The sequence below is a fragment of the Puma concolor genome, chromosome B1 (assembly GCF_028749965.1).
Source record: "Puma concolor isolate L17-30 chromosome B1, mPumCon1.1.hap2, whole genome shotgun sequence".
NCBI lineage: Eukaryota > Metazoa > Chordata > Mammalia > Carnivora > Felidae > Puma > Puma concolor.
In genome coordinates, this window is record NC_141670.1 from 108,075,706 (window position 1) to 108,085,311 (window position 9,606).

Consider the following 9,606-nt stretch of genomic DNA (forward strand, 5'->3'; position numbering starts at 1 on the left):
AGGATGAAGTTTAACTACGGTAGAAGTGGACTGCCAGGCTTTTTCTGGTGTACCATTAAAAATAGAAACTACAGGTATATAACACTAGCAAAAGATTATGTCTTGATTACATTCCAAAAGGCAGATATGCTGCAAACCTGCAGATATTTCATGTATTATGTTTGGCACATGAAAACTAAATTTTGTCCCTAACTGTGTATTGCAATTTGCTGTGCAGATTTTCATCCTATTTTATTTATGGCAAGGGATATACATTTTGCAGGGCTGGATCTATCCATTTCTGCCTGTAACAAACACCCAAACATCCTAAAATTTTAATTATAAGACAGAAAAGTGTGAAGTAAAACTCTAGAGAACATCAAAGAAAAATGGCCATGCATCTGCTCGTTAATGTTTTCCTATGATATATTAAAATAAAAACAAAGTTTAAGTCTCTTCACAAGTAGTAATGTATATTCTTTGGATTTTTTTCAGCCACAACAACTGTATTCTCTTTTCTGATTTTTGCTTCATCTTTTGCTTTGTAATCATATGGACAGTTGTGCTTCTCGGAGTAATGGTGAAGTCCACAAAACAAATTTCCACATCAGCAGTCAAACCCTGTAAGGCCAAACTTTCTTTCTGCACATAAAACGTCTCTTCTTTGGTTTCAGCAACCCAGGAGCTTTTCCTTCACTTTGAGAAGTACTGGACTGAGAAACTGATGGACTGGGCTGAGTGACAACTGGGTCTGATACCTCTGTTTTGGAGGTATTTATTTCATCCTCTCTAAATGCTCATTTCTGTCATTTGGTGAGTTACAGGCAAGGCAGCCACCGCCCATTCCTTGATTTTTCAGATATGCTGCCAGCAGCACCTTCGCAGTTGTTTAAACTAGTCTCTGCTGGGGCGCCTGGGTGGCGCAGTCGGTTAAGCGTCCGACTTCAGCCAGGTCACGATCTCGCGGTCCGTGAGTTCGAGCCCCGCGTCCGGCTCTGGGCTGATGGCTCAGAGCCTGGAGCCTGTTTCCAGTTCTGTGTCTCCCTCTCTCTCTGCCCCTCCCCCGTTCATGCTCTGTCTCTCTCTATCCCAAAAATGAATAAACGTGAAAAAAAAAATTAAAAAAAAAATAAACTAGTCTCTGCTTTCTGTACAGTAGCAGAATCTGAGGTAGGACTGTTGGAACCACTAGACTTACTGGGCTCATTCTGCCACTATTTCTGCTGTCTCTGATGATTTTCTTTGTAGCAAACGGAATCTTGTTTTTTTATTATTATTATTTTAGCCATCCTGACAAGTATTAAGTAATATATCATGGTGGTTTTGATTTGTGTTTCCCTGATTATCATTTATTTGAGCATCTTTTCATGTATCTATTGGCCATCTGTATATCTTCTTTGGAGAAATGTTTATTCATGTCTTCTGCCCGTTTTTTAATTAGATTACTTGTAGTTTTTGGTGTTCAGTTGTGTAAGTTCTTTATATATTTTGGATACTACACCATTATCCAATACTACTCATTATCATTTGCAAATATCTTCTCCCATTCTGCAGGTTGTCTTTTAGTTTTGTTGATTATGGTTTTTGTTTTTGTTGTTGTTGATTACTTTCTTTGCTTTTCAGAAGCTTTTTATTTTGATGTAGTCCCAACAGTTTATTTTTGCTTTTGTTTCTCTTGCTTCAGGAGACTTTTCTAGAAAGATGTTGCTACAACCAATGTCAGAGAAATTACTGCCAGTGCTGTCTTCTGGGATTTTTATGGTTTGAGCTTTCAAATTTAGGTCCTTAACTCATTTTGAATTTATATTTTGTCTATACTAAGAGAAAATGGCCTAGAAAATGAAACTAGAAAACTGCATGTTACTGTCCAGTTTTCCCAATACCATTTGCTGAAAATACTGTCTTTTTCCCATTGGATATTCTTTCTTGCTTTGTCAAAGGTTAATTGACCATATAGTTGTGGATTTATTTCTGTATTTTTTATTTTGTTCCATTGATCTAGTTTTTATGCCAGTACCGTACTGTTTTGATAACTACTGCTTTGTAATATAACTTGAAGTCCAGAATTGTGATGCCTCCAGCTTTGCTATTCTTTTCCAAAATTGTTTTGGCTATTTGAAGTCTTCCATAGTTCCATACAAATTTTAGAATTATTTATTCTAGGTCTGAGAAAAATGTTGTTGGTATTTTGATAGGGATTGCATTACATGTGTAGATTGTTTGGGGTAATATAGACATTTTAATAATATTCTTCCAATCCATGGGCATAGAATGTCTTTCCAATTCTTTATGTCTTCTAAAATATCTTTTATTAGTGGTTTATAATGTTCAGAGTATAGGTCTTTCACCTTGTTAGGGATGCTTATTCCTAAGTATTTTATTACTTTGGTGTAACTGTAAATGGGATTGTTTTCTAAATTTCTCTTTCTGCCACTTCATTATTGATGTATAGAAATGTAACAGATTTCTATGCATTGATTTGGTATCCTGCAACTTTACTGAATTCATTGATCAGTTCTAGCAGGTTTTTGGTGGAGTTTTTTGGGTTTTCTATATATAGTACCACATCATCTGCAAATAGTAAAATTTTACTTCTTTCTTACCAATTTGGGTGTGTTTTATTTCTTTTTATTTTCTGATTGCTATGGCTGGGATTTTTGGTACTATGTTGAATAAAAGTGGTGAGAGGGTACATTCTTGTCTTCTTCCTGACATTAGGGGAAAAGCTCTCAGTACTTCCCCATTAAGGATGAGGTTAGCTCTGGGTTTTTCATATATGACCTTTATTATGTGGAGGTATGTTAACTAATAGTATGTTAGCTATTAACCTAATTTTTTGAGGGTTTTTGTCATGAATGGATGTTGTACTCTTTCAACATGCTTTTTCTGTATCTATTGAAATAATCATATGTTTTATCCTTTCTTTTATTGATGTGATGTATCACGTTGATTTATTTGTGAATAATGAACTGTTCTCTCATTCTGGGAATAAAACCAACTTGATCATGGGGAATGTATTGTTTTAATATATTGTCTTAATGTAAGTTTTAATGTATTGCTGGATCCAGTTTGCTAATATTTTGTTGAGGATTTTTCAAATCTGTGTTCATCAGAGATTTTGGCCTGTAGTTTCCTTTTTTCTGTGGTGTCTTTATCTGGTTTTGGTATCAGCATAATGCTGCTTCATAGAATGAATTTGGAAACTTTCCATCCTCTTCTATTTTCTGGAATAGTTTGAAAAAAAATGGGTATTGACTTTAAATGCTTGGATTAATTCACCTGTAAAGCCATCTGGTCCTGTACTTTTGTTGGGAGTTTTTTGTTATTGATTCCATTTCATTTTTGATAATTGATCCATTCAAATTGTCTATTTTGTCTTGATTCAGTTTTGGTAGGTTATATGTTTTAATAATTTATCTATTTCTTCTAGGTTGTCCAATTTATTGGCATATAATTTTCATAATATTCTCTTATAGTTCATTGTATTTCTGTGGTGTTGTTATTTCTCTTCCATTTCAGATTTTGTTTGAGTCTTTTTTTTTTTATGAGTATGGCTAAACATTTATCAATTTTGTTGATCTTTTCAAAGAACCAGCTCCTGGTTTCATTGATCTGTTCTTTTGTGTTTCTAGTTTCCTTTTCATTTATTTCTATTCTAATCTTTATAATTTCCTTCCTTCTGCTGGTTTTGGGTTTTGTTTGTTCTTGTCTTAGCTGTCTTAGTTTATTTGAATTTTTTCTTGCTGTTTGAATTAGACCTGTATTGTTATAAACTTCCCTTTTAGAGCTGCTTTTACTGCATCCCAAATATTTTGAACCATTGTTTTTTTTCATTTGTCTCTTTTTTTTTAATTTCTCTTTGATTTCTTACCCATTCATTGTTCAATAGCATGTTTTTAATTTCCATGTAATTGTGCTCTTTCCAGATATTTTCATGTGATGGATTGCTTGTTTCATAGTGTTATGGTCAGAAAAAATGCATAGTAGGACTTCAGTCTTTATCAATTTTTTGATACTTGTTTTGTGGCCTAATATGTGATCTATTATGGAGAATGTTCCATGTACACTTAAAGAGAATGTGTATTCTGTTTTAGGATGGAATGTTCTGAATATATCTGTTATCTGTCTGGTCTAATGTGTCTTTCAAAGCCACTGTTTCCTTGTTGATTTTCTGTTTGCATGATCTGTCTATTAATGTAAGTGGGTTGTTAAAGTCCCCTTACTATTATATTACTATTGATTACTTCTTTTATGTTTATTGTTAATTTTTATGTATCTGGATGCTCTCATGTTGGGTGCATAAATATTTACAATTGTTACATCTTGTTGTATTTTCCCCTTTATTATTATAGTGTCTTTCTTTGTCTCTTGTTATAGTCTTTATTTTAAAGTCTATTTTCTCCATACTTATATTGCTACCTTGGGTTTCTTTTGACATCCATTTGCAGGATAAATGTTTCTCCATCTCCTCATTTTCAATCTGTAAGTGTCCTTAGGTCTGAAATAAGTCTCCCACAGGCAGCATATAAGTGGGTCATGTTTTTTATCTACTCTGTCACCCTATGTCTTTTGACTGGAGCATTTAATCCACTTATATCCAAGGTAATTATTGATAGGTATGCAGTTATTGCCACTTGGTTTCTTGTTTCATTGTTATTTTTTTGAAGTTCTTCCCAGTTTCTTTTTTCTCTTGTTCTCTCATGTTTAGTTGACCTTCTTTAGTGATATACTTGAATCCCTTTCTATTTATTTTTTGCCTGTCTAACACTAGTTTTTGATTTGTGGCTACATCTTCTGCATATAGCAGTCTATATTAAGTTTATGGTCGCTTAAGTTTGAACGCATTCTTTACTCCTCTTTGCCCCCATGTTTTAGGTACATGGTGCGAACTCCACATTCTTTTTGCTTTTTGAGTCCTTTGACTGATTTTTTTTTTTTTTAAATTTTTTTTTTTCAACGTTTTTATTTTATTTATGGGACAGACAGAGACAGAGCATGAACGGGGGAGGGGCAGAGAGAGAGGGAGACACAGAATCGGAAACAGGCTCCAGGCTCCGAGCCATCAGCCCAGAGCCTGACGCGGGGCTCGAACTCACGGACCGCGAGATCGTGACCTGGCTGAAGTCGGACGCTTAACCGACTGCGCCACCCAGGCGCCCCAGCTTTGACTGATTTTTATAGATGTACTTGTTTTTATCACTTTTGTGCTTTCTACTTTTATTACTCTTATTGTCTTTCCTTTCCACTCAAAGAGTCCCCTTTAATTTCTTGTAGGGCTCATTTAGTGGTCATGAATTCCTTTAGCTTTCGTTTATCTGGAAAACTTTATCTCTCCTATTCTGAATGCTTTCCATTACTCTGTCCTCCAGGTTGTTGATCTGAGCCTTGCAAATTGAATATTCTTGGCTGCAGATTTTTCTCTTTCAACACTTGAATATATCATGCCACTCCTTTCTGCCCTGCAAATTTCTGCTGAAAAATCAGTTCATATCTTTATAGGTTTCCCTTGTATATGGCTGTTTTCTTGTCTCTTGCTGCTCTTAAAATTCCCTCTTTATCACTACCTTTTGCCATTTTAATTACTATGAGTCCTTGTGTAGACCTTCTTGGGTTGATTTTTGGGGGGGCTCTCTGTGACTCCTGGATCTGGATTTCTGTTTTCTTCCCCAGATTTGGGACGTTTTCAGTTATTACCTATTCAAGTAAATTTTCTGCCAACTTTTCCCTCTCTCTTTTTTTTTTTTTTTTTCTGGGATCTCTATAATGCAAATGTTATTATACCGGATGGTGTTGCTGAGTTCCCTAAGTCTATTTTCACTTTGTATTGTTTTTTCCTCTTACCTGTTCAACTTGATTGCTTTCCATTACTCTGTAGTCTAGGTTTTTGATCCGTTCTTCCTTTACTCTAGTATTTATTTCATCTAGTGTATCTTTAATTTCATTTATTGAGTTCTTCATCTCTGATTGGTTCTGTTTTATGTTTATCTTCTTACCAGTCTCACTGAGATCCTCTATTCTTTTCTCAAGTCCAATGAATATCTTTCTGATTATTACTTTAAATTCTCCATCAGGCATATTGCTTTTCTCTGTTTCACTTAGGTCTCTTGCTGGGATTTTTGTCCTGTTCTTTCATTTGGGACATATTCCTCTGTCTTCTCATATTGTCTAACTCTCTGTGTCTATTTCTGTCTGTTAGTAAAGTCAGCTAGATCTCCTTTATTTGAAAGTAATGTCTTTATGAAGAAGAAATCCTATAGTGTCCTGCAGGACAGCGTCCCCTGTTCACTTGAACCTGGAAATTTAGGGTTGTCGCCTATGTGTATTGTATGCACCCTGATGTTGTGGCCAAGCCACTTTTTCCTTTACTCCATTGGTTTGTAATGGCCCTCTTTACCTGTTGTAGATAGTGCTTAGTCCTTATGTTGTTAGTGGGCCAGTCTGGGGCCACCCTGGGCTTGAGTTGAGTCACACCAGATAGGTGCAGAGATACAATATCACCAAATTACTGCCCCCCCCCTCCGAAACTCTTATTTTTGTGGGTGGGGCATGTACTCAGACCAGCAGTCTGTACCCAACCCACTTCTGGGACTGCAGCCTGACTTGTGTATGGTTATCTTCCCATCTCCCCAGGGAGTGGGAGGAGGAGCCACTTTGGATAATGCTGACCCCTATTGGGGCTGCATGCACACTGCCAGGCTTGTACTGCTTTTGATGGACTCTGACCAAGAGTTTATTGAAAGGGGAAGATTTACAGAAGCTTATGAAAATAGGATGTGATATTAGCAAAGTTTGTGTGCCAGTCCTCTGTTGAGAGGATCACCATTCACAGAGACTAAGGAAAGGTCATCTGGAATTTGGCGATTTGGAACCCCCAAAGCCCCAGAGGCAGGATGTGTAGTGCTAACAAGTTTTGTGTGCTACCTATCCTCTATGTGAGTGGACCTGTAGCCAACAGGACTAGTGCCAGCTGAATTGGTGCTTGATTTATATTTTTAAACATGACCTCAATGTGACTTTCATCAATCTCCACCATGGACTCTTTCAAGGTAAAGTTATATTTTCTTCTCTGAGTTATTTATGTATTTTTTAAACCTCAAATCTCCTCTATAGTCAGTCCTTTAGATATGGTACATTAAACACATATATTCCCATATTTTATTTCTATTGTTAACCATAAAAATAAAACTGTCAGTTATTTTACTACTGAAAATTAGTTTATTTAGGAATAGTGGAGAACTGCAATTCAGGACAAGCAAGCTACAGCAAAACCATAGACAATCTGAAGAACAAAGGAGAGGAGGGCTTTTATAGAAGAAAGGGGAGTTGAGAGAAACTCATAAATAAAAAGTCTATTGGAGGGAGTGAACTGGCAGTTTGAAGTATAGTGGCTTTTCATTGGTTGAGTTGTGACACATTCATTTGCTATTACTGCACAAAGGGGAATCTTTCTTCCTTCTTCTTAGGTAGTAAAGTGCAGGCTTATTCCTGTTAAGAATGTAAGGTACCTCTCTTCCCCGCAGTAGACAAGGAGGGGTAGTGTGTGAGAGCTCCCCCTACTGTCCCCATCTCTAATGTGGTTTACTTTTATCACTTTCACACTATTAATTTGCCTTTTAATCATATTTACTACTTCCCTATAACTTGTCTGAACTTCTGAATCCCATCTTTGTATCCAAGTAATTAAAAGGAATACAAGTATTCAGTCCCAAGTTTCCTACATATGAATCTATTTAGCAAAATATTTTTTTGCTCTATACAAGGTCTTTACAAAATAATATCCAAATGGCTTCAAGCTGTTTCTTTTCTTTTTATTGAGATATAATTGACATATAATATTATATTCAGATGCACAAGTAATTATTTGATATTTGTATACATTGTAGCATGATTATAATAGTATAGTTAGCATCTATTACTGTACAAAGTTGAACTTTTTTTCTTGTGATCAGAAAATTTAAGGTCTATCCTCTTAGCAATTTTCAATATGCAATACAATATTAACTATAGTTATCATGCTGTATATTACATCCTCATGACTTATTTTTTAACTGTACGTTTGTATCTTTTGAACCTCTTGACACATTTTGCCCATCTTCCATGCACAGCATCTAGCAACCAAAAATCTATTCTCAGTATCTGTGAGTTTTTTTGTTATATTCCACATGTAAGTAAAATATATATTAGTGTTCTCTTACTTAATTTTGCATAATGCCCTTAATGTCCACCCACACTGCCAGTATGGAGCCTGACATGGGGCTTTGAACCCACCAACCATAAAATCATGACCTGAGCCAAAATCAAATCAGATGCTTAACTGAGTGAGTGCAGGTGCCCCAGTTTTTAATTTTTTTGTTCATTTTTTTTTAAGAGAGAGGGAGTGAGTCCTAAGCAGTCTCCACGCTGTCAGTGCAGAGCCTGTTGCAGGGCTTGGATTCACGAACCATGAGATCATGACCGGAGCCGAAATCAAGATTTGGACACTTAACCAACTGAGACGCCCAGATGCCCCAGATTTAATTCTCTTTTATGGCTAATATTCCATTGTGTGCATATAGCATATATTTTTTATCCATCCACTGATGGACAATTAGGTTGTGTTCATATATTGGTTATTGTGAGATATGTTTTTGAGTTAGTGTTTTTGTTTCGTTCAGATAACTACCAAGAAGAGAATTGCTGGATCATATAAATACTTGTATTTTTAACTTTTTGAGGAATATTCATGCTGTTTTTCATAATGGCTGCAACCATTGGGAATTTACCTTCCCAATAGCATACCAGGGTTTCCTCTTCTCCAAATCTTTGCCTACACTTGTCTCTTGATTATTTGATAATAGCCAATCAAACAGATGTGATCTATTCAGAGCTATTCAGATCTTCCCATTTTTTAAATCAATTTTTTATTTGCCGTTGAGTTGGATGAGTTCTTTATATAATTTGGATAATAACTCTTTATTAGATGTACAATTTGCCACTGTTTTCCCCCATTCATTAGTTGCCTTTGTATTTTCTTGATAGATTTCTTTGCTGTGCAGAAGCATTTTAGTATCATGTAGTCCCACTTAGTTGTTTTTTGCTTTTGTTGCTTTGGTTTTTAGTGTCCAAGCCAAAAAATCACTGCCAAGAATAATGTAAAAGAGTTTTCTATATGTTATAAGATAGTGATCTAGTTCCTTTGTTTTTCAGATGGCTGTCCAATTTTCCTATCACTATATATTGAAGAGACTGTCTTTTCCCCATTGTAAATTCTTATCTCCTTTGTTGTAAATTAATTGGCCATAAATGGGTAGGCTTGTTTCTTATCTCTGTTCTGTTCCAAGATCTATATGTCTGTTTTTATGTCAATATCATACTGGTTTTGATTAGCTTTGTAACATACTTTAAAGTCATGGTATGTCGGGGCGCCTGGGTGGCGCAGTCGGTTGAGTGTCCGACTTCAACCAGGTCACGATCTCGCGGTCCGTGAGTTCGAGCCCCGCGTAGGGCTCTGGGCTGACGGCTCAGAGCCTGGAGCCTGTTTCCGATTCTGTGTCTCCCTCTCTCTCTGCCCCTCCCCCGTTCATGCTCTGTCTCTCTCTGTCCCAAAAATAAATAAACGTTGAATAAAAAAAAAATAAAGTCATGGTA

The 9,606-nt window shown here is 36.0% G+C and overlaps 1 pseudogene; it reads right to left on the reverse strand.

The window, feature by feature from the left end:
* Positions 1-436: 436 nt before the first annotated feature.
* LOC112858808 (AN1-type zinc finger protein 5 pseudogene) lies at positions 437-1,268 on the reverse strand (annotated as a pseudogene).
* Positions 1,269-9,606: the final 8,338 nt, after the last annotated feature.